General features: G+C 46.6%; 1 protein-coding gene and 1 pseudogene across 1 annotated transcript in view; one reads left to right on the top strand and one right to left on the bottom strand.

Moving 5' to 3' along the window:
• Positions 1–22,054, bottom strand: part of PALD1 (phosphatase domain containing, paladin 1) — a 78,975-nt gene that overhangs the window by 48,308 nt on the left and 8,613 nt on the right. The gene's annotated exons all lie outside the window — the stretch shown is intronic.
• Positions 5,268–5,518, top strand: LOC105300135 (annotated as a pseudogene).

Here is a 22,054-nt window from a genome sequence, read left to right as displayed (position 1 = left end):
CTCTCTAAATAAAATTTACTTCCTCTGTAAGCCCATATATTTTATTTTGTGCATTAAAAACATTCTTAGAAGAAGTCCACGAGCTTCTGCCAGATTGCTAGAGACATTCTTGGCAAGTTTTTTTTTAAAAAAAGAGGAACCCCTACTTTAAGGGAAGACTATGCCCCACCAAACACAGGCCTTCCTCCACCTTCTCCTTGGCTTCTGTTTATTAACATTTCAAAGCACCTACTATGCACTGGGTACCACACAGGGCGCTTTCCATCATATGGTCCCCCAACAACCGTGTAAGGTTGAGGCCTTAACTGTGTCCATTTTCAGATGAGGACAGCTGACCTTTAGTACGTGGCAGAAGTTGATAACTACTCCTCATCAGTTTGCCTTCTTGCCTCTTCATACTGGCCTTGGCAGCAAGAGCACCCCAACATTCTCCTCTCCCCCAGAATCTGTACAACCCCCATTCAGGGTGCATACGGACCCTCATCCACTTCACTCTCTGCCAAAACACCCCAGACCTAGAGAGGCAGAGAGATTCATGGTTTCCCATGGAGGGTTGGAAAAATCTAGACTCCATTTCACACATGGTGACGAGCTAAGAAGCCACAGACTCATCTGGGCTGCAGCTATAATGGTATTTGAGAAAGTCCCACACACACACATGCTATCCTCCTGCCTCTGGGAAAACACAAGGCAGTTAAATCCTAAGAAGAAAAAAACTGCCATACAGAATCCTTGATGGATAAACACCACGTAACCTAGCAATTCCCTTCTCAGGTGACTGACAGAGAGAAATGAAAACATGTCCAGAGAAAGGCTTATATGTAGCAGCATTATTCATAATCTCCAAAAACTGAAATCAACCCACATGTCCATCAACTGGTGAACAGACGAACAAATCGGACACATTCTTACAATGGAATACTACTTAGTAATAAGAAGGAATAAGAAGGAACTACTGAGATTCACAATTGCATGGATGAATCTCAAAAAATATCACACTAAGAGAAATAAGTCAGGCCCCAAAGACTTCAAACTGTGTAGTCCCATCTATATGACATCCTAGAAAAGACAAAACTACAGGGGCAGAGAGCAGATCAATGGTTATCAGGTGCCAGGCCCATCAACCACACCGAGGCTCAAGGGCATCTTTTGGGGGATGGAACTGCTCCATATATTGAATGTGGTAGTTACACAACTATATACACTTGCCGGCACCAACCAAAGTGTAGCCTTAAATTGGGTAAATTTTACTGTATGGGATTTGCTTGAATAAATCTACTAAAAACAAGAGGTGCTCCCCTGTCCTCTGTCCCCCAGTGTGCTTGCCCCTCTAGTCACACCCTCATACCCAGCTCCACAACTCATTTGCTATACGACTTTGGCCAAGCTACCTCTCTGGGTCTCAGCTGCCACATCTGTGAAATTAGGCCATTAGCAGTACCACACCCGTGGGGTTGTTGTGAAAGTTAAATAATATAATGTATTTCAAGTCCTCAGAATACGGCCTGGTCAGTGAGTGCTCAATAAAAGTCAGCTGTTACTAGACATTGTGGTGGGCATGGGGGGAGGACACTGAGCAGTTAGACAGTGAAGCTGGGCTGTGCAATACAGTAACCTCCAACCACACATTGCTATGGAGCCCTCGAAATGGGGCTGGTCCACATTGGGATGTGTCACAAGAATATAATACACACTGGACTTCAAAGACTTAGTACGAAAGAAGTAAAATACCTCATTAGCAATTTATTATGTTGATTATATATGTCAAAATAGTATTTTGATATATTGTATTAAATAATATGTATTAAAATTAATTTCATCTATTTCTTTTTACTTTTTAACATGGCTTTTTAAAATGACACCCATGGCTCACATTACATTTCTTCTGAACAGCGCTGCTGAGTCTCAAGTCCTTCATGGGCCTTGAGGGCACCCCTCAGCCAGCTCAGGGTCCTCACAGGTGAGCTCAATGCCTGCTGTAGGTAAGAACTTAATAACTATCTGTTCAAGGCATAAAGAAATCCGAGAAGCCAGTGCTAGCGTCCCCATTTAACAGAAAGGAAAGTGGGGACTCGCAGAGGCTGCGGGTGACTCTCCAACCTCCTCCCACCCAACTGGGGGACACAGTGGTATAAGCATGGACTCTAGGGCTGAACACCGGCTGGTTCCCATCTCCACTATGTATTAATGCTATGACTTTGAGCACATGGTTTAACTTCTCAAAGTCTCAGTTTCCCTGTTAACTGAAGACCATAAGTGTACCTCCCTCATTGGACTGTACGACAATGAAATAAGTGAATGCGTGTGTAAAGCAACACCCTACACACACTGAGGGTCCAAACTTGTCACTTCCCTTAAGATCAGCCTGGGCCCTATGTTCCCTGCCCTTCTCCACATCTCCTCCCTGGTACCGGATCTGAGCCTCCCTGGCCAGGATGTGGGGCCTCACCCAGACACCTCCAATAAGAGGAAGGGTCTCAGGAGGAATCGTGGGCTGTCTCCTGGCTCTCGTCCCAGGAAAATGGCAGAGTGGGGCCGGGCCACAGCAGCTGCCTGGCTCTGGTCACACACAATTACCACGAGTTGGCCCAGCCGCTCTGATCACTGGCCACCAGCCCCCGACTGGAGGGACTGCAACAGCCTCCAGTGGGCTCTCTCTTCCCTCCTGCCCCTCATACAGTCAATCCTCCATGGCACAGCCAGGAGGATCTTTTAAAACCCCAGATCACACCACTGGCCCTGCTTCACTGCTTCCTCTTCTGTAAACTGGGGGTCATAAACCCTGTCTCGCCGCCCTTGAAGGTTGCTGTCAGTAACAGACAGAAAAACCACAAAGACACAAAACGCCCAGCAAGCTGTGCGAATGGAATGACCGTGGGAACACAGACAACAGTAGGCAGAGGGCACTCGGGCCACGGACACGTCATTCCTCTCTCACCCTGGAGCGCAGGCCCTACCCCTGTCTCACCCCTCCCCTTGCCGTGATGCTTCAGGCGCCGGCCATGTCCTCCTCCTCCTCCTCCTCCTTCTTCCAACACCCCAGACCCACTCCTCATGAAGCTTTCACGCCCACCACTCCTTGAGTGCCTGGAACACCTTCAGCTTGTTCACGTGGTTGCCCCTACCTGTTGTCTGGGCTCAAATGTCACCTCCTCAGAGAGCCCTCTACCCCCATAGTCCTTCTCTATCTTAGAGCCCCTTTTCTTTCTTAACCAACTCGCTGACAAAATTATGTGTGTAGCATCAGTCTCCCCAACTTCCTAAGAGCAGGACGGCAACCTGCCTTGTTCACACCATGACCCAGCCCCAGAACAGCAGCTGGGGCCCAGCAGATGCTCAGGAAATATTCATGAAATGAGCAGATGACCAACCTGAGGCCATCTGCAGCTTTCGAGACCCACGGAGGAGCGAGCACCGGGATCAAGGAGCAGGCCTCAGCCCTCGGCGAGAGGATGTGGGGGAAGCTGCTCCCGCCCCACACTCCTCTCACCTGGATGGCCCTCCTCCCCCACCCTCCCACATTCTACTCAGGTTTGAAGGTTAAAGCTCAGTTCCTCCAAAGAAGCCCTCTCTGACTACGCCCCCACCCCCACCTCTTAACTCCCACAGCCTGTGGTATCACAAAATGAGACACTCCATTTCTTTCCACTTCATGCTGTTCCCAGCAGGGGCCATCCTGTGTCCTTCCTGGCTTCGGACGCCTGGCTCAGAGGAGGAGCTAGACACATAATTGCTGATGGAATGAATGGGCTCCATCACTTTACCTCCCTACTCTGCCTGGCTCCTGTTGATGGAACCAAGGATGGTACTCGACAAGTAGGCACAAGATGAGGAAGATGTTTAAACATTACGGCACTTACTCCTGAGGGAGTGACTGAGTGTGGTATTTAGTTTCTTTTTTGCTTACCTATCACTTCTAAATTTCCTACCATAAACATGATTACTTTGGGAATGTTTAAAAAAAAAAAAAAAGTACAGTTATTTGTAATAGTTTCAAAGTTGGACTAAGGTCACAGCTTCTCAGCCAGGGCATCCCCCAAGCCCCACCTCCAAAGCCCCCTGTGCTTCTCCATCTCCGTGCCTTTGTTCCCAGCCCAAGTGCCCCCTGCCTAATGTCATCTGTGTTCCCATGATAAGCACTCTATTCCTACAGCCTGGTGAGGTTTTTTGTGTCTTTGTGGTTTTTCTGTCTTTGTTGACAACAACCCTTGGGAGAGGTGAGACAGGGTTTATGATGCCCCACCTTACAGAAGAGGAAACAGCTAACCAATGATGTGCATTTCCCTAGGCTACGTGGCTAGATAGAAGCAGAGTCCTGGTTTTTGCTGCCTCAAAGGGGGTTGGGGGGTGCACCTAGACCTGTCCCTTCACAATCTCTGCCCCTCAGCCTCCTTCCCTTTAAAACAAGGATGAGATCAATTTAAAAAATAAAGCCATCTGGGATCTGGGACTGCAGGAGACCTTCACCCACTAAATTATATGTTCCTGAAATGTTTTTACTTTTTCTAAACTGAAAACAAGTTTAAGACGTTAAAATAGAAGGTGGAGGAGGGATATTTAGAAATACCGCCACCGTAGGGTGGCCTTGAGTTCCAGGCCTGCACACGGTGGGGAGCCTTTGAAAGTTCGAGTTCTGGCAGAAACGTGTCATCATTAAGACAACACCTCCAGGTGGGCTTGGAGCGGGAAGTGGACAAAGGTGGACAGGGTGACTGACTAGGCAGTGAGCTAAGGGCTGGCACAGGGCAGCAGCAAGATGGAGACCCCTGAGCTGGGAAGAGCTGCAGGTAAAGGGGCCAGATCTGCCCCTGGTTAGGGGTGATTAAGCCTCCCTGACGGGTAGAGGGCAAAAAAGGGACTCCTGCCTTTTCTGTGGCCACAAAGACTGTGGCACTTGTCAGTCACCATGTGCTCCAAGCATAGGCCTGGACGCACCTGGAATTTGGGGTCCTAAGGAAGGAAAAGTGCCCTTTCCAGCACCCTAGTTGCCTGCCTCTAGGACTGGGGAGCCCCTCACCTCTGGAGCTCACCATGTAGGTCAGTTCTGCCTGATAGAAAGCTCTCAATGGGATCTTGGACTGGGGGAGGAAAGAAAAGGCTATAATGAACATTTTGAGAACAAGTGGGAAAATCTGAATGTGGATTATATGTTGGATAAATAAGTTAACTTCCTTGTGCGTGATGATTGTGCATACGAGGAGAATGTCCTTGTTCTTAAGACATTCAGGCTGCCGCCACTCCGGCAGTGACGACCTCCCTGTGAGAACATGCTTCTCGCTAAGGAACTCCGTCATCCCTCTCCAGAAGAGAAGAGGAAACACAAGAAGTAGCACCTGGTGCAGAGTCCCAACTCCTGCTTCACAGATGTGAAACGCCCAGGGTGCTATGCAATCACCACCATCTTTAGCTACGCACAAACAGGAGTTTTGTGTGTTGGCTGTTCCACTGTCCTCTGTTAGCTACAGGAGGAAAAGCAAGGCTTACAGAAGGAAGCTCCTTTGGAAGGCAGTGGCACTGAAAGCACTGTGAAACAAGAGAGTAAAGAACCATCCCAATAAACACATTTTAGATTTAAAAAAAAGAGAGAGAGAGAGAGAGATGCAGGCTATAGTGCTTAGAGGTGCAGTATCTTGATGTCTGTGACCTTCATATGGGAGGGACGAAGGGTAGCGAGCACAAATGGAGCAAATTTAGCAACTGGTAAGGATAAACATGCATTTACTGTACCCTTCTTTCAATCTTTCTGTAGGCTTGAAATTTTGTAAAATAAAAATCTGGAGCTAAGACATTTTTTAAATAAAATTTTAAAAAATTTTAAGTTGTCTTATGAGAAGCTAGTTTTCCACATATTTCTCCTGGTTCTCCACCTTGAAGACTCAGAGACCACGTCTCATCTGGAGGGAGAAATTTTGTAATCCATGAGCCAAAAGGGGTCATATGTGCAAATGGCTTGATCCTTGCAATTTCGACATTGTTTGACCTAATTAGCTGACAGTACTTAAAAACCAAGTGGTGGTGCCCCTGCAGGCCTCTGGAGGTCTGGTGGGGGAGGGTGCTCTTGGTTTAACACTCGTCCTGGGGCATCCTGTCCACTTGTGTCATAGCACCTGTAGTCCTCCTTCATTGTCCCAAATCTTCGCATCCCCCAGCCTCCTGGCCACTCTCCTATGAGTGAACCTGTCCTGCCCCTCAGGTCCCAGTAGCCCAGACACATGCCACATGCTCTGACCCCCTCAGAAGAGGTTGGCCCACTTCCGTTATTCTGACCACTGCCACTGGGCTGACTCTTAACCCCTCGAGAGCCTTTCTGTACCTCTTCCTGTGCTGGGGCATGTGGCTTTCTGGTCCCAAGGCAGGACTGACCTTCCCTCTGAGAAATCTCCCTGGGGGAGGGTCTGCAGTCCCCGAAGTGCTGGCCTAGCTGCTCAGCTTGGGAACATCCTCTAGTTTGATTGAAATGCTGAGGATGCCTTCACCTCCCACCCCTTCCCTGCCATCTGTATGAAACAAACCAGATGAGGAACAGGAACAGCTAGCTGAGCTCATGGCTGCCCAGAGCCAAGACCACAATCCCCATCTCCCCTGCAGCTACCTGGGGGCCCTGTGACTAATTCTAGCTAATGGAACGTATGGTGCAGTGTCACATGGCAAGTCCCAGGCTCCTTCCTATGAGCCCCCTTTCCTCCCTTCCTCCATTTTGCTGCCTGGAACACAGATGTGATCACTGAAGCTTCGCAGCTATCTTGAACCATGAGCACATGAAGCCACACCACACTCTAGGAATGGTGGAGATCTAATCCCCAAGGAATCCATGGCACGAACCCATCATACCAGGCATGGACCACAAAGCTCTGGACTTGGACAGGACATAGAAATAAACTCCCATTTTGTATAAACCACTGTTATTTGACTTTTCCTATTATCCATAGCCAAATGTGATCCTGACTAATGCACGCTGTTAATTTTAGGCGTGACCCTCAACGACCACACGCCACATGGCAACAGGACAGAACTTACTTTTTCCCCCTCTGGAGGGAGAACATTGAGTTTCTCCTCTGGTGAAAGGCTGCACTGCAGGCTGGCAGTTCCATGCCCGGGCACAGCAACACCAGGGTCCTGTGGGCCCAGCCCACGCCGGGGCCCTGGGAGTCTACAGAATCAGGAGACATTGTCTCTGGCCACCAGGGCCCACGGGGTAGCTGAGGAGATGCACACAGCTGGCCATTAGAGCCCCACTGGTTGCTAGACGGTGTGGTACAGCAGATTTCCCCGAGTCAGCTGCAGAGATTTAGAAAGGTCTAAGCAGCTAGATGTCCGCTTCACGGTATAGACAGAGGCTTGGCCTCCATTGCTCCAAAAAGGCAGACAGAGCCTGTAAGAGTCTCCCCTCTGAATTCTCTCCGTGTCCCTCTCAGGGCCTTTCTGAGCAGGGGAACTCCCTAGAAATCAAGAAGGTATCATCTGGATGGGAGGGACCCGCCCTGCTGGTTCTTCCAGGGAAGAGCAGGAGTGTAAAAATCCCCAGAAAAGGTGCCAATCAACTCTGGGAAGGGCAGCCATTTGGTTCCTGAGAAAGCCTGAAGCTCCTGTGCATCACCAGGTTCCCGACGGCCTGGGACTGAAGGTGGGGGAAGGACAGAACGCTGCAGAGAAGACCCTAGAGAGAACAGAGTTAAGGGTACCTGGACATGCTCACCTGCTCAGCTTCCAAGAAGTTGGGCATTTGGGCATTTCAAGGTCAGCAGAATCCTAGAGTCTCCTGAGACTCCACCTAGGGCCCTGGCCCTGTCAACACTCTCCTGGCTGCTTCCAGGGACTGTGCCCCAAAGAGCCAGTGGGAATTTATGTTTGAACCCCACTTCCAACCTCCAGCAATTTCACAGGGACCTTGAAGCATCATTTCAAGGAGCTGGGAAGAATCATGCTCCAATTCTAGGGTCTGTCCCCATCCCTTCCACCCCTGTGGCCTCTAGTCTAGACTCCCTTGCCTGGCATTTAAGACCCCCTTTCCCATCTTCATCACCCCTCAACCTTTTATGAAAGTACAATGTGGGAAACAGCCAGAAGCAGAGCTGCTGTGCTGGCTGCCAGCTCAGAAAGGTGGTTGCAGAGCCTCCTACCTCCACATCCACCATGGGGCCCCTCCTAGGGAGATGCTGGCCAGAGACACTTACTTCTTGGACCTCCCGGGACACATCCAGCCCTTCCCTGCCTCCATGCTTATGCCCTCCCTGGTCCCAAAACTGGGAATGTCATTCCCACCCTCACCCCTTCACCTTACCCATCAACATCCAGTGGAAATGCTCCATCCCCCTCCAAGCCTTTCAGCATACAGCCTGTGCCCCACACAACCCCGCCCTTGAACTCACTGGCCTGGCCCAAGATTTGGTAAGTACGTGCCTTATCTCCCCACTCTGATTCCAATGTTTCCCCAGGGCCCCCCGCAGGGTTGAACCACAATAGCTGTACGTTCCGAACGTCATTTTGCTAAATGAATTTCATATTCGCTATCTCATTTCAGCTTCAGAACAACCCTATGAGAAAGGCAGAAGCACAGGCTACTGTGCCATTTAGCAGCTGAAAAAAAGTGAGGCTCATAAAGTTCACTAGATAATATAATGACAAAGTGGACCTTTGATTTCACAACCAGGCTCTTTCTACTGCATCATCCAGCCATCACTCTCCCGTTTCTGCTGAAGCCACCCTCACACTTCCAATAGACACTGAGAAGCTTAAGCCAGAGACCTGGCAGAAGGCAGAGAATAAGCTGGACCCAGGGAAGAATACCCCTTCCAGGGCCACAGCCTCTCACATACCCATGGAAGCCAGATGTAGGTGGTGGGGGGGTGGGGGTGGGGGCGGTAACAATGGAGCTAAAAATAGGGCAGGAGGCTGAGTGACCAGCTGCAGGAAACATCTGCCTCAGCTGTAGAACAAACGCAGAGGAAGGAACCATGCTGCAGGGTTCCCCCACTGCGGGGCCAGGGGAGAGCTGGGCGGTGGGCAGCTGGGGGAGGTGTCAATAAAACTTTCAAATCTGTACCCAGTACAGGGGCTCAGACCAGCTCCTCACCTGCCCTAGGCCTTATTCCCCAACTCCCAACACACACACACACACACACACACACACACATACACACACACACACAGTCCCTACAGAGTCTAAATCCCCCTTGGGCACCAATATGTATTTTAGAGTTAGAGTCAGAGGCACCTTTGAATCCCTAGTCTGCTCATCTCATTTTATAGAAGAAGAAACTAAGGTCCAGAGTAAGCCAGAGACCTGTCCACAGTCACAGAGACCATGAGCAACAAGGTCAGGACCAGGGGTCTCCCTGCACCTCTCCGCTCATCTGCCTCACTGAGCATGTCCACCCAGGGCCAGGGACGACCCTGACCAGGAAGAGCTCTCCTGCTCCAGAGAATGAAGCACACCAAGCAGAGGAGACAGATTTCAGCATAAAAGGCTTCATTTACACTCAAGGAAGAACCACATTGCAATCCATTCATTTCCCCCAAGCAGGCCCAGCCTCCTTCTACAGCCTATTTCTCCCCATCTCCCACCTTTGTGCTCGAAACTCCAGCCAGAGTGAACACTTTAGAGTCCTTGGAACAGACGACTCAACAGGCCTTTGCAAATAATTAACAACAATAACAAAAGTAATAAGAATAAAGCAGTGGTGCAGCTTACTGGGTCAGGGGGTTGAGGGTGGGGTGTTCTACAGTCTATGTAAGACAGAAATCATGCCTTTGAAAATCCTTTAAATAGCCCATAAAGGACAAGTCTGGGCCAGCTCTCAATTGGTCCAATCTAGTCAGTTTTCCACCAGTAATGAACAAATGCCACCATTTCTTCTTCAGAGCAGCAAAGTTTGAGGGCCACACACTGGCCTAATGCTCATCCATTCCACATCTTCCTGCCCTGCTCACTCCCTCTGCCTAGCTCACTAGCATCCTCTGCACCAGAAAGCCATCCTTAACCTCCTCCTAGCCACATTCCACAATGGTTGTCGCTCCCCCATGAGGCCCACCAGGCTGGGAGCTGGGGCCGGCCTTCAATGGCATCCCAGTGCTTGGCACAAAGTAGCCACTTGAATGAACAAAACTGGAAAGATTTTTAAAGAACAAAAACAACAAAAAGATCAACTCTCTGGTAATCCGTTTTGTGAGCATAAATGAGACAATACAGGTGGGGCTGTAGCCCAGGGCCCAGAACACAACAGGCACTCCATAAACGCAGCCTTGTTTTGATTGCCTTACAGAAAATGGAGCAGGGGGAGGACAATGACTCCTGGACCCCACACAGCAGAGAAGGTTAATGAGAAAGGCACATGGAGGCCAGAGGCTGTGGAGGCCCCTTTGGGCCAGTAAGGGGGAAAGGTGACTCTGAGGAGCCCCCTGCCTGGGAAGCAGACCTCACCCATTAGAGAGAGTGACCTAAGACCCCTGGGTCTCTCCCACTGAGTCATGCCCTTCCTGTCTTCCAGAGGGGCAAGAAAAATGGGGTCCCCTGGGTTTCTCCCTCACTCCTGAGGACCAAACGCATTAGCACCTGGAGCAGGGTTTGAAATTACAAATAATAAATTTTTAACCCCAAATGGTTTCCGTCTCCACTCCCCCACATTCCCTCATGTTGTACTCTCCAAGGTTAGCGGGGGAGGGAAATAACGGCAGCAGGTAAACTGTTCCTGACGGAGAGAGAGGCCCAGGTACTGCCCAAGGCTATTTACCTGTCATCTGACCCACAGTTCTGAGAGCATGCTCTGCAGAGCCCAGGGGTCCCCAACACCTTCCAGGGCTCCACAGGGTCAAAAGGATTCTCGATTCTCGAGAATCGGGAGAGTAATAAAACATCATTGCCTTTCTTGCCATGAGGACATTTGATGGAGCAAAAGTGTTGAGGGTAAATCTGCTAAAAGCTCAGCAGGAGGCACAGCACTGGGCTGGTCATCATTCACGATGACAAAATGCGCCAGTGTCACTTAAGAATGTCCTTGATAAAGCGTTCAAACTGATTAATTTTACCAAATCTCAGCCCTTGAGTACACGTCTTTTTAATATTCTGTGTGATGGTCCGGGAAGTGCACGTGGGATGGTTACTGGAATGTGACACACGTCTGGAGGAAAAGCACTTAGAAGGCTGTCCGAGCTGTCACTGAGCTAGACTCTCTGTCCATGGAACACCACTTCTACGTGAAAGAACGCCGACAAATGATGGTTATTCAGAATTGGGTATCTGGCAAAAATGAACAGGGTGAGTCCACCCCTTTCACGGAAAACGACTGACAGCCAATGATAACGTTTGAGCTATCAAGAGAAAAATTAGAATTTTGGAAAACTTGCATCAGCCCCTGTGAAGTCTGACAGCTTCTCAGAACTGTCACAAAATCATAAAGATTTGTGATATGCGTTATGATGCTAGCATATGTCATTTTTCAGTACAATGAAATAAAATGCATCCACATTTGGAAGAGCAGTATGTGATCCAATGTGTCCCCAATGACGAATATTTGATGTTTTACAAAATCAGACCTAAGTCAAAGATCCATTCACAGTGCAAAACAGTCCAATGAATTATAATATAACAAAATATATGAAATTCATTAATATATTTTCAGAGTCTACATTTTAACTAACCTTTAAGAAACTATCATCTGTCTAATTTTTATGTAGTATCAAAGGAAAATATCCATAGGTTAGTAAAATACTTTTCCATTTTTCAGAAAAAAAAGTATTTTATTTATATTAACAAGTGTTTTGTTATCGTTATTTTTTAAAGGAATGCATAAATACGTATTTTATGCATATTGCATAAATATGTATACATAAATATGTCATTTTAAAGTTTCAAAAGAAATAGCCATTTCTTTACTGACCTAGGAATATAATCGGTTTTAATTTCTAATACGGTAAACACCAATTTATGTATATAACCCACGGAAACAAAAGCTCTTTGGGATCTCCAGTTTCCACGAGTGTAAAAGAAGGAGTCCTGACACGAAAAAGTTTGCAAACAGGAACCCTTTGGTTTTCTGTACTAGCATTATTCCCATTTTACAGGTATGATACTGAGGCACAGAAAGTCTGGGTAACTTGCCCAAGGGTGCACAGGTGACCGAGAGCTGATAGGTTAAGACCTATAAGCTGTCCCTCACCTAACATTATGCTCCCAAAGGAAATGCAAAAGGACGAATGATAACGTGCTATAAAGGCAACCACAGAAGCGAAAGAAGAGAATGTAAGTGAACATCTGCATCATCTTGGCATGGAAAAGAACTTTCTATGCGAAATATCAGAGAAGACATGCAGTGAAATATTGATAGACCAGACTACATAAAAAAATGGTCAGCTTTTGACCAAAACAGAAAAAAACACAAAGTTAAAAGGCAAATGGTACACTAGATAAAAATATTTTCAACATTTTTATTATTCATCATATTCAGTATAGTTTTTTTCCTAAACAAATGAGAAAACAAGGACATCTTGAGAGTAAAACCAATAAAAACCAAAAACCCAACAGAAAAGAAATACAAATGGTCAATAAATGCGAAAAAAATGTTCATCCTCACTTGTAGTTTAAACACTAGAAACAATGAGATGCCAAGTATTGCCTATCGTGGTATCACAGGTACAGCAGGATGAAGACCCTGTGTCGGCTTGGGTGCTAAGGATCCCTCCTAAGAACCTGGCAGGATGTTAACTGGCATAGGTCCCTAGAGGCCAATCTGGCAATAATTTTAAAATGCCTTAAAAATGTATGACCCTTTGACCCAGCAATTCTTTTATCAATTGATTCAAAGGAAATAATCAAAGATATGACCACAAAGATGTTCAGTACAGCTTTGTTTACATTAGTCAAAGACTGGAAATATCTTTCACGTCAACGGTGGTCGAAGATGAATGCATCGTGAACGTCATCATGTGATCATTAAAACAGATAGAGCATCACATGACCATCACTAATAGGATATGGAGGGAAAGAAGCCAACATAAGCAAATACTGTGATTCCGTTTATCTAAAACTCAGAAACAAGCCAGCTAGTCTATGGTGTTGAAAGTCAGAGAAGGAGTCAGGCATGGAGCAGGAAGAAAGGGATGGCGATGGGTCGCAGGGATCCAGGGTGCTGGAAGAATTCTGTTCCGTGACCTGGTAAGGCACCGAAGGCTGTGCTCGCTTTGTAAGCCATCAAGCTGTATACTTATAACACGTCTGTTTTTCTGAGCAGGTTGAATTTTATTTTAAGTTTCAAAAGAAAGAAATAGAAGTTTATTTACTAATCTAGGAATATAACTACTGTATGTTTAGTTAAAAAATAAATAAAACACAAAAGAGTATTTCAGAGTTTCATTCCATAAAAAGGCTCTCGTATTCAAGTACGCACACAGAAAGTGAGAGAGCAGAGACAGAGACAGAGAGAGACAGCGAGAGACACAGAGAGAAAGGGACAGAGACAGAGAGAGAGGAAAAATGTCTGGAAGACCAAATCTCAAAACCTTAATAGTAAACTGTGGTTATCACTGGGAAGTGGGATCACAGATGATTTTTCTGATCTTCCTGCATAGCTTTATTTTTCTCTGATTTTCCTATAATGAACCTATACTATTCATAGAAAAAAAGAAGGGAGGGGAAAGACCTATACAGTATGGCCTCTGATACCAATAATCACAGTTCTGTACCAACCTTACAGCCCAAATAGCACCTGAACACACAGGAAAAGGTCAGAGGACTGAGGATATTCCTGAGTTGCTACTGATGGAAAGCTAACACCTTCTCAGGGAAGGAACTAGGATACTGGAGTCAGAAAGACCTGCGTATGCCCCAATGCTATCCCCCGCCAGAAGCTCAGGCTAGTGCCTGAGCCTCTCTGAGTCTCAGTTTCCCTGTAGTGGAATGAGGGTTAAACAAGGTCATGGATGCCCTGGCCTGACCAGATCAGTGGTCAAGGCGGATCTAACAGCCAGGTTCCAGAGGAAAAAAAAAATAGAGGCCCAGGGAAGCTGGGTGATGATCTCACACCACCAACCTGCAACTACGGAGGATGCCCAAAGAGTCCCCCAAACTGGAGTTTGGTCCAGAGGCCTGCCTCCTGGTCCTGACCTTAGGAAGTGCCTGTCCTCCTTGGGCCTAAGGGCCCCAAGAGTAAAAAGCAGGCTAGGCATTGAACTTGACCTCGGGTAGCCTCCCTCAAACCCCACTCCCACCATTCTCATGAAACCTCAAGTATAAGGCTATGGCAGGAAAGGTGGATCGCTGATCCAGACAGGAACTGACCTCAGAGGATGAATGACAGGCCAACATTCCATTAGGAGCCCCACCTGCTGGTGACCTTTGGGGTCATGGGAGCCAGGAGTGGGTGGGCATGCAGAGGCCAAGGAGGAAACAGGATTTACGGCGGAAGGCCAGGCACATGGCAGATCCCCAGGCAGGGAAGTGACTTCATTTCACACACTGTCCTCCTCGCTTCCGCCCCTGGCATGGCAGGGAGTTAACCCTGAGAGGGCCACGTTTCACCAGGCCCTGGCCAACTCCACACAGGCCAGAGTAACAGAACCCGGGCTCTCTCTTACCCCTTTCTCCTATTATGCCCAATCCACAGATGGGAAAACTGAGTCTCAGAAAGGCTGACAGCAGGGCAGGGCCTCCAGGACCTTTCCCACCACACTGAGTTGCACAAAGGAGAGAGATGTTAACTCAGGGTCAGGAAAGCTTCCTGGAAGAGGAGGCCAGTGAGCTGGGCCTTGAAGGATGAGCAACATTTGACAAGCAAGAAATAGTGGCAAAGAAATAGTGGAGCCAAGGTTCAAACTCAGCCCTATCTGACTCCAACGCCCAGGCTCATCCCAACCCTTGAAGCAAAGCAAAACCTACAGCTTACTAGCACGGCTCTCCAGGCCTCTGGGTGGTTTCTGGCAGGGAAAGAGCTCTGCCACCTCAGACCTCCAGTGGCAGAGGGAAGAGCAGGAAGAAAACACCAGGGCACGGGAGGGGAAGAAAAATATTTTTATGTTTCTCCCTTTTCCTGTTTATCTATCCTCTTGATCCCAAAGCTCCTGGTAGCTATTTGTTCAGGGAAAATTCTGCCAAGAGTGACATCCTGCCATTGGCCACCCTGCCCTGTCGGCTTTGTGCTGGGGGCACTGAGGCCCACATTCCCACAGACATCAACCCAGACTGGGGAAGCTGCTTCATAAAGGGGCTTTCAACAGAAGCTGAGGCCCAGGAAGGAGGACCCAGGCCAGGGAGGCAGGGCCACTGCCATCACCTTCTCACTGCCAGCTGGCACCCATCAGTTCCACATTCAGCTCCAATCAGCTGTAGGGAGGTGACGAGAAGGATTCGAGGAAATGACTCGAAGCCTGGCTGGGGCACTACGCTGGGGTTGGGAACACAGCGCATGAGCTGTGCATTCAGGCAGACTTGGCACGCAGTCCTAGCTGACCAATGACTTACTGTGTGACCTTGGTCAAGTTACTAAAATTCTCTGAGCCTAGTCCCTTATCTGTAAAATGAAGACAATATTGGAACCTACTCATAGGCTCATGAACAATATTAGAACCTACTCATGGTGAGGGTTGCATGAGACAAGATAGGGGAAGGGCTGGTACCCGGTAAATGTGAATAAACATCATTTATTTCCACTCCCACCATCAAGTTGACCCACTCACTCACTCCTGAAGATCTGAGGTACCTTTAAAATGTGCTCAAAAGAACAATTATAGCCTTAAAAAGGAATGAAATCTGATACATGCAAAGACACGGATGAATTTCTAAGACATTATGCTAAGTGTTTAAGCCAGATACAAAAGGACAAATACTATATGATTCCACTTATATGAGGTACTTAATGATGGTTGCACAGAAATGTGAACATACTTAATGCCACTGAACTGCACAATTAAAAATGGATAAAAGAGTAAATCTTATGGTATGTATATTTACCTCAATTTTAAAAAGTTAAAGGCTGATTCAAAACAAGGTGGAGGAGGGGTGGTGCCCATATTCATTTCTGTCCCAACCTTTGAAGAGTTCAGGCTGGTGAGGTGGGGCAGGTATGGAAAGAGCTAAAGGCACCACCTCCCAGGGAGTTGGTACCATCAGAGAACCAAGTGGTGAGAGCTGAGGATAAAGACATACATGCTACCTCCAGGGCCTGAGAGGGTTGCAAGAGGAGAGGCCCCTGAGCCAGGCTTGCACCAGCTTGCCACTGTGCCAGGCTCCTTCCAGAATGAGACAGAACTGAGCAAGGCAGCTCCATGCTCCTACACCCACCAGGAGCACGGTGAGTGAGAGCTACACAGAGCCCTACTCACAGCTTGCACACCCATGTACACTGTCCTAAGCCAAAGACCCTAATACAGCCCCCTCATGTCAATCCTGGCCCCTGCCTGGCCAGCCCAGGCACCAATATCCAACAAACAAAAATGCCTCCTCATCTCTTCCAGCACCCACCACCACAGAAGGCAAACTGTGGCCTGCCCACTATCTCCAAGGCCAGGGAAGGGGAAAGAGGTGGGTGACCAAAGAGCACTCATAAGATCTAGAAATACGGTTATCCAGAGGCTCCCTGACCTTAGCCTTCAAACCCTCCCACAGGCTGGGGCGAGAAGCAGCAGGCCACAGCTTGGGGATGGGATGTGGGTAAAATCATTGGTGAGAGGGCCTGAGGGGTGGCACAGATAGGCTGAACTCCACCATGAGTCACGGTGTGAACCTGGGCAAGTCATTTCCCCTGCCAGATCTTCTGAAGCCTCCTTAGTTTCCTTCTTGACAAAACAAGGATTTTATCGCATCACCCAGCAAGTACCCTTGGGTATACACTCTAGAGAAGTGTGTTGGTCCACCAAAAGACAGGCAGAAGTGTTCAGCAGCTTTTTTCATAAACATCAAAACTAGAAACAAGGCAAAGGTCCACCAACAGGGAAAAAATAAACACACTGTGGTACGCCCACATAATGGAATACTACACAACAATGAAAGGGGACAAACCGTTGATACCTGTAGTATCACAGGTGAACCTTACAGAGTTTATGTTGAAAAAAAGAAGCCAGAAGAAGTCAGACTGAAAACAACTCATACCGTATGGTTCCATTTATGTGAAGTCCAAGAACAAGCAAGACTAATCTTTGGGAAGTCACTCAGAAGCATGGCCACTTGAGAGTGTAGGAGGGTTGGATAACTGACTGGGAAGGGGCCAAAGGGGACCTTCCGGGACGCTGTAAATGTTCTATATCTTCATCTGGGTAGGGGTCACACACGTGATTCTTCTTTAAAAGTTCATCTATGTCTTGATTTACTGTCTGTAAATTATATCTCAATTTATAAAACAAAATACAAATAGCTAATAACATATTTTGTCCTCCTCCGAGGGCAGCAGTGAGGCTGTATAGAAAAAAGCCACAGAAAGGAGTGGATGGTGGGTAAGAATGTGGGTTGAGAATCAGAAGGACCAGTGTTCAAATCCTGATACTTCCTCTAACTGGATACATTTTTTCCTGTTTTGGTTTTTTACTGTTGTTGACTAGATTTTCTTATCACAAAAGTAATCTGTACTTGCTGTCACAAGTCAAAGATGTATAAAGAAAAAGTTTATTCCCCTCCTATCCCCGTCCAAGCTCACCTCTTAAGCCTGCTTCTACGACAGGCTTTTTTCCCTTAAGGAGAAAATATAAACATCCTTCCCAGTTGATACATGTAACTCCAACTCTATTTAATGGTGCCATGCCATTTTATTATATCACTACTCCTTCAATAAATAGCTACTAAGTATCAACCATGTCAACCAAACAGGCATAGTGCTGGCCCTTCATGGAACAGGCATCCCAACAAGACAGAGAAAAAGAGAGGTAGAAGAGTCAACAAGAAATACAATAGTAACAAGGTTTTGGCCATGTGAAAAAGCAGAGGAAACAGAACATGCAAATGCCCTACGTGGGGAAGAACATGGCACTAAAAGGAAATGGTGTGGTCTCCAGTGCACTGCCCCCAAATCCCAAAATCCTTGTGCACATGGCCTTACATCCTGATAGTTTTACTTCTTTGGACAGGCTACCAAAATGTGGACTAATTGAAGCCAGGCTCTCAGCTAAAAAGGTATGTGCCTTTTAAAAACTATAGTACAGCAGTCCCCAGCCTTTCTCCTATGAGAATCTAATGCCTGATGATCTGAGGTGGAGCTGAGGCAGTGACGCTAGCTCTGGGGAGCGGCTGCAAATACAGATGAAGCTTCGCTTGCTGGTCCGCTGCTCACCTTCTGCAGTGCAGCCCGGTTCCTAACACTCTATAGACCAGTATTGGTCTACGGCTTGGGGGTTGGGGACTGCTGCTAGAGTAGACATTGCCAAGTTACTTTCCCAAAAGGTTGTAACGTTTCACACAGAAATCATAATGGCTTAAGAGGGCCAGTTTGTCCACATTTTCACTGATTCGAGAAGTAATCAATCTTTTTCATTTTGCTCATATGAAATCTCTCCACTTCCTTGTCTGTAGAGTGGGGGAAATGACAGTTCCTCCTCCTCAGGATGCTGTGAGGTTTAAATAAGAAATAAATCCATCTAACCTACTGAGCCTGTATCTAGCATAGAGTAAGCACTTAACAAATGGGTGCAAGCTCTTACCATTAGTTCTGTACAAATGCCAGGAGGTAACTGCCAATTCCATAATCACCAGCCTAATGAGGGGAACTCCCCAAGAGGAGCTCTGGAGGCTCAAACCCACAGGTTTAGCATGGCAGTCCTAGATATAGAAGAAGGAGGTGAAAATATAGCTCAGCAAAAGAGCACTGGGCTGGGAGTCAAGAGGCTAGGTTCAAGGCAACCTTTCTGAGATTCAGTATCCTCAACTATAAAATGAGCTAATTCATTCCTTCTTCATGCAATCATTCCACAAATGTTTCTGGGGCACCTATTATGTGTGAGGCATTGTTCTAGGAGCTGACAATACAGAATAAAAATTCCTGCCTTGTACATCCTAGCTGGAGGCGCGGCAATAAACTATATAAATTAGTCAAACATAGAGTGTATCAGGAGGTGATAAGTGATAAGAAGAGGGTTATTATGGAGATGAGGCATGACATTTTAGACAGAGTTTCCAAAGGAGGCCTCGTATATGAGTAAAGACCTGAAGGAAGTGACATGGCAAGCTATGTGGCTCTCTGGAATAAAAGCATCAAGGTCAAGGGGACAGCCTGTACAAAGACCATGAGGCGGAGCAATGCCAGTGTGTTGAAGGAGCCATAAGGCAACCTATTTGTGTGAAACAAAGTAAGTAAGGGGACTGGCATTAGATGAGGGTGTCCTAGAGGCCATGGTAAGGATGCTGCGAATAAATGAGGAGCCACTGGGGGGCTTGTGGCAGAGAAAAGTGCCTTGATCTGACTTGTATAATGTCACCTTGGCTTCTGTGTTAGAAGAGTCTGTCAGGGAATGAGAGCCGAAGCCAACAGACCTGTTAGGAGTCTACTACCCTAGTACAAATGATGTGGAGGCCTAGGCCAGCAGTGCAGAGAAGGTAAGGAAAAGGGGCTCATCCTAGATCCACTCACTCTGAAGGTGAAGCCAAACGACTTGCTGGCACCTCATTTCTGAGGAGTGAGAGAGAAACAAGAACCATGGACAACTTAGGTGTTTGGCCTGCACAACTAGAGGAGTTGCCACTGACTGAGAAGGAACAGACTGAGCAGGAAGCAAGTGCGTCACGAGGACTGAATGGACAGACAGGAGAGCCATGGTCTCTGCACCAGCCGCGATCTCAGAAGGAAGCAGCAGGCCCTGGAGACCTGCAAAGACGGGGAGCCGGTCCTGAGGCCTGTGTGGGTCACTGTGGAAAACAATATGAAACAGAGAGAGAAAAGTGGATCCAGAGGGGACGGCAGTGTATCACGTTTGACCCGCTACAGGCTCCGCTGACCACAGAGCCTGGGCCACAGCCAAGGTTGGCTGCTCACAGGCCCACTTCACAGGTGGGGTAGCTGAGGGAACTGAGATCTACAATGAGTACCTCTCATTTAGAAGCCAGAAAGGACCAGAATGAGCTAAGCAGGTAGGTGGGAAAGGCAGCCAGCTGGCCCATTTGGTTCCTATAGCTCCCACCTACCACCCCAAACAAGATCATGGAGCTGGGTCCCAGCGTCCCCTTCACCCAGGAATTCTGCCAGATCCCAAAAGGGAATACAGAGCTCTGAGTTTTCCAGAACTGAGAATATGACTTAATATAGACTCCATGGATACCTGCTTTGGGATCCATGAGCTCTTTTATTATTATTATTAATTGGGATTTAATTCACATACCATAAAATTCGGCCTTTGAAAGTATACAATTCAGTGGCATTAAGTATATCTGCAATGTCATGCAACCATCGTCACTATCTAACTGAAGAATAACAAACCGAAAAGTTAAACATAAGATTACCATATGACCCGGCAATTCCATTCCTAGGTACATACCGGAGAGAATTGAAAAAAAGGATCCAAATAAATACTTGCACACTCACATTCACAGCAGCACTATTCACAATAACCAAAGGGTAGAAACAATCCAAATTTCCATCAATTGATAAACAGATACACAAAATGTAGTACATATCCACACAACAGATTATTATTCAGCTATAAAAAGGAATGAAGCACTGCCACATGCCACAATGTAGACAGATGAACTTGATAACATTATTCCGAGAAAAAGAAGCCAGACGCAAAAAGTTACGTATTGCATAATTCCTTTTATATGAAATATCCAGAACAGGTAAATCCAGAGAATGCAGATCAGTGGTTAATAGGAGCTGGGAAACGTGGGGGTGGGGATGGGGGGGTGTCGGGAGTGACACTTAAATGGATACAGGGTTTCCTTCTGAGGTAGTGAAAATATTTTCTAGGTTCAACATCACTAACCAAGGAAATGCAAATCAAAACTACAAAGTGATATTACCTCCTGCCTCTCACAGCTATTATCGTAAAAATAAAAATAAAAAGGCAACGATGTAGAGAAACTGGAACCCTTACACGCTATTGGCAAGACTGTAAAATAGTGCAGCCATTATAGAAAACAGAGATTCCTCAAAAAATTTAAACTAGAATTACCATATGATCCAACGATCATACTTCAGGGTATAATCCAAAAGAATTGAAGCCAGGCTCTCAAGAAGGTATTAGCACACCCATGTTTGCTGCAGCCCTATTCACAATGGCCAAGAGGTGGAGGCAACCCTATAATGCCCACTGATGATGGAGAAAGAAAATGTGTGTGGGTATACACACACACACAATGGAATATTATTCCGTCTTATGAAAGAAAGAAATAATGTGATATGCTACAACGTGGATGAATCTTGAGGACATTATGCTAAGTGAAATAAGCTGGTCACAAATACTGCAATATTGCATTTATATGAGGAATCTAAAACAGTCAATAAGACAAATACTGCAATATTGCATTTATATAAGGAATCTAAAACAGTCAATAAGACAAATACTGCAATATTGCATTTATATGAGGAATCTAAAACAGTCAAATTCATGCAGACTAAAAGTGGGAGTAGTGGCTGCCAGAAGCTGAGAGAAGGGGTAATGGGAAGTTACTAATCAACAAATGTAAAGTTTCAGTTAAGCAAGAAGAATAAGTTCTAGAGATCTGCTGAAAAACATTGTCCCTAGTCAATGATCATCTATTGTACACTTAAAAATTGTTAAGACGGTGGATCCCATGTTAAGTATTCTTATAAAAAAAATAAAAAATTTTAATGTTTTGGAATTAGATAGAGGTGATGGTTGTTTACCCAATATTGTGAATGTACTGAATACCACTGAATTGAACACTTTAAAATAGTTAAATTTATGTTATGTGAATTCCACTTCAATTTTTTTAAAAAAGTGATGAGAACAAACCCTAGGTCATCTGAATGATGCACTGCCATGCAGTTTGGAGCTCAAGTCTACTCTTGTGTTTACAATCCAATCTCTTCACCCTGAAGGCCAAATGACATCATCCGAACACAGCACAAAGGCTGTGGTTCAAATCAAAGAGGGTAGAGAATGGAGCCACCCCACAGCCCATGCAAAC

This window comes from Pteropus vampyrus, unplaced genomic scaffold (assembly GCF_000151845.1).
Source record: "Pteropus vampyrus isolate Shadow unplaced genomic scaffold, Pvam_2.0 Scaffold202, whole genome shotgun sequence".
In the NCBI taxonomy this organism is placed as follows: Eukaryota; Metazoa; Chordata; class Mammalia; order Chiroptera; family Pteropodidae; genus Pteropus; species Pteropus vampyrus.
The sequence above is the reverse complement of the archived record's forward strand: the minus strand, read 5'-3'. Positions and strand labels throughout refer to the sequence as shown.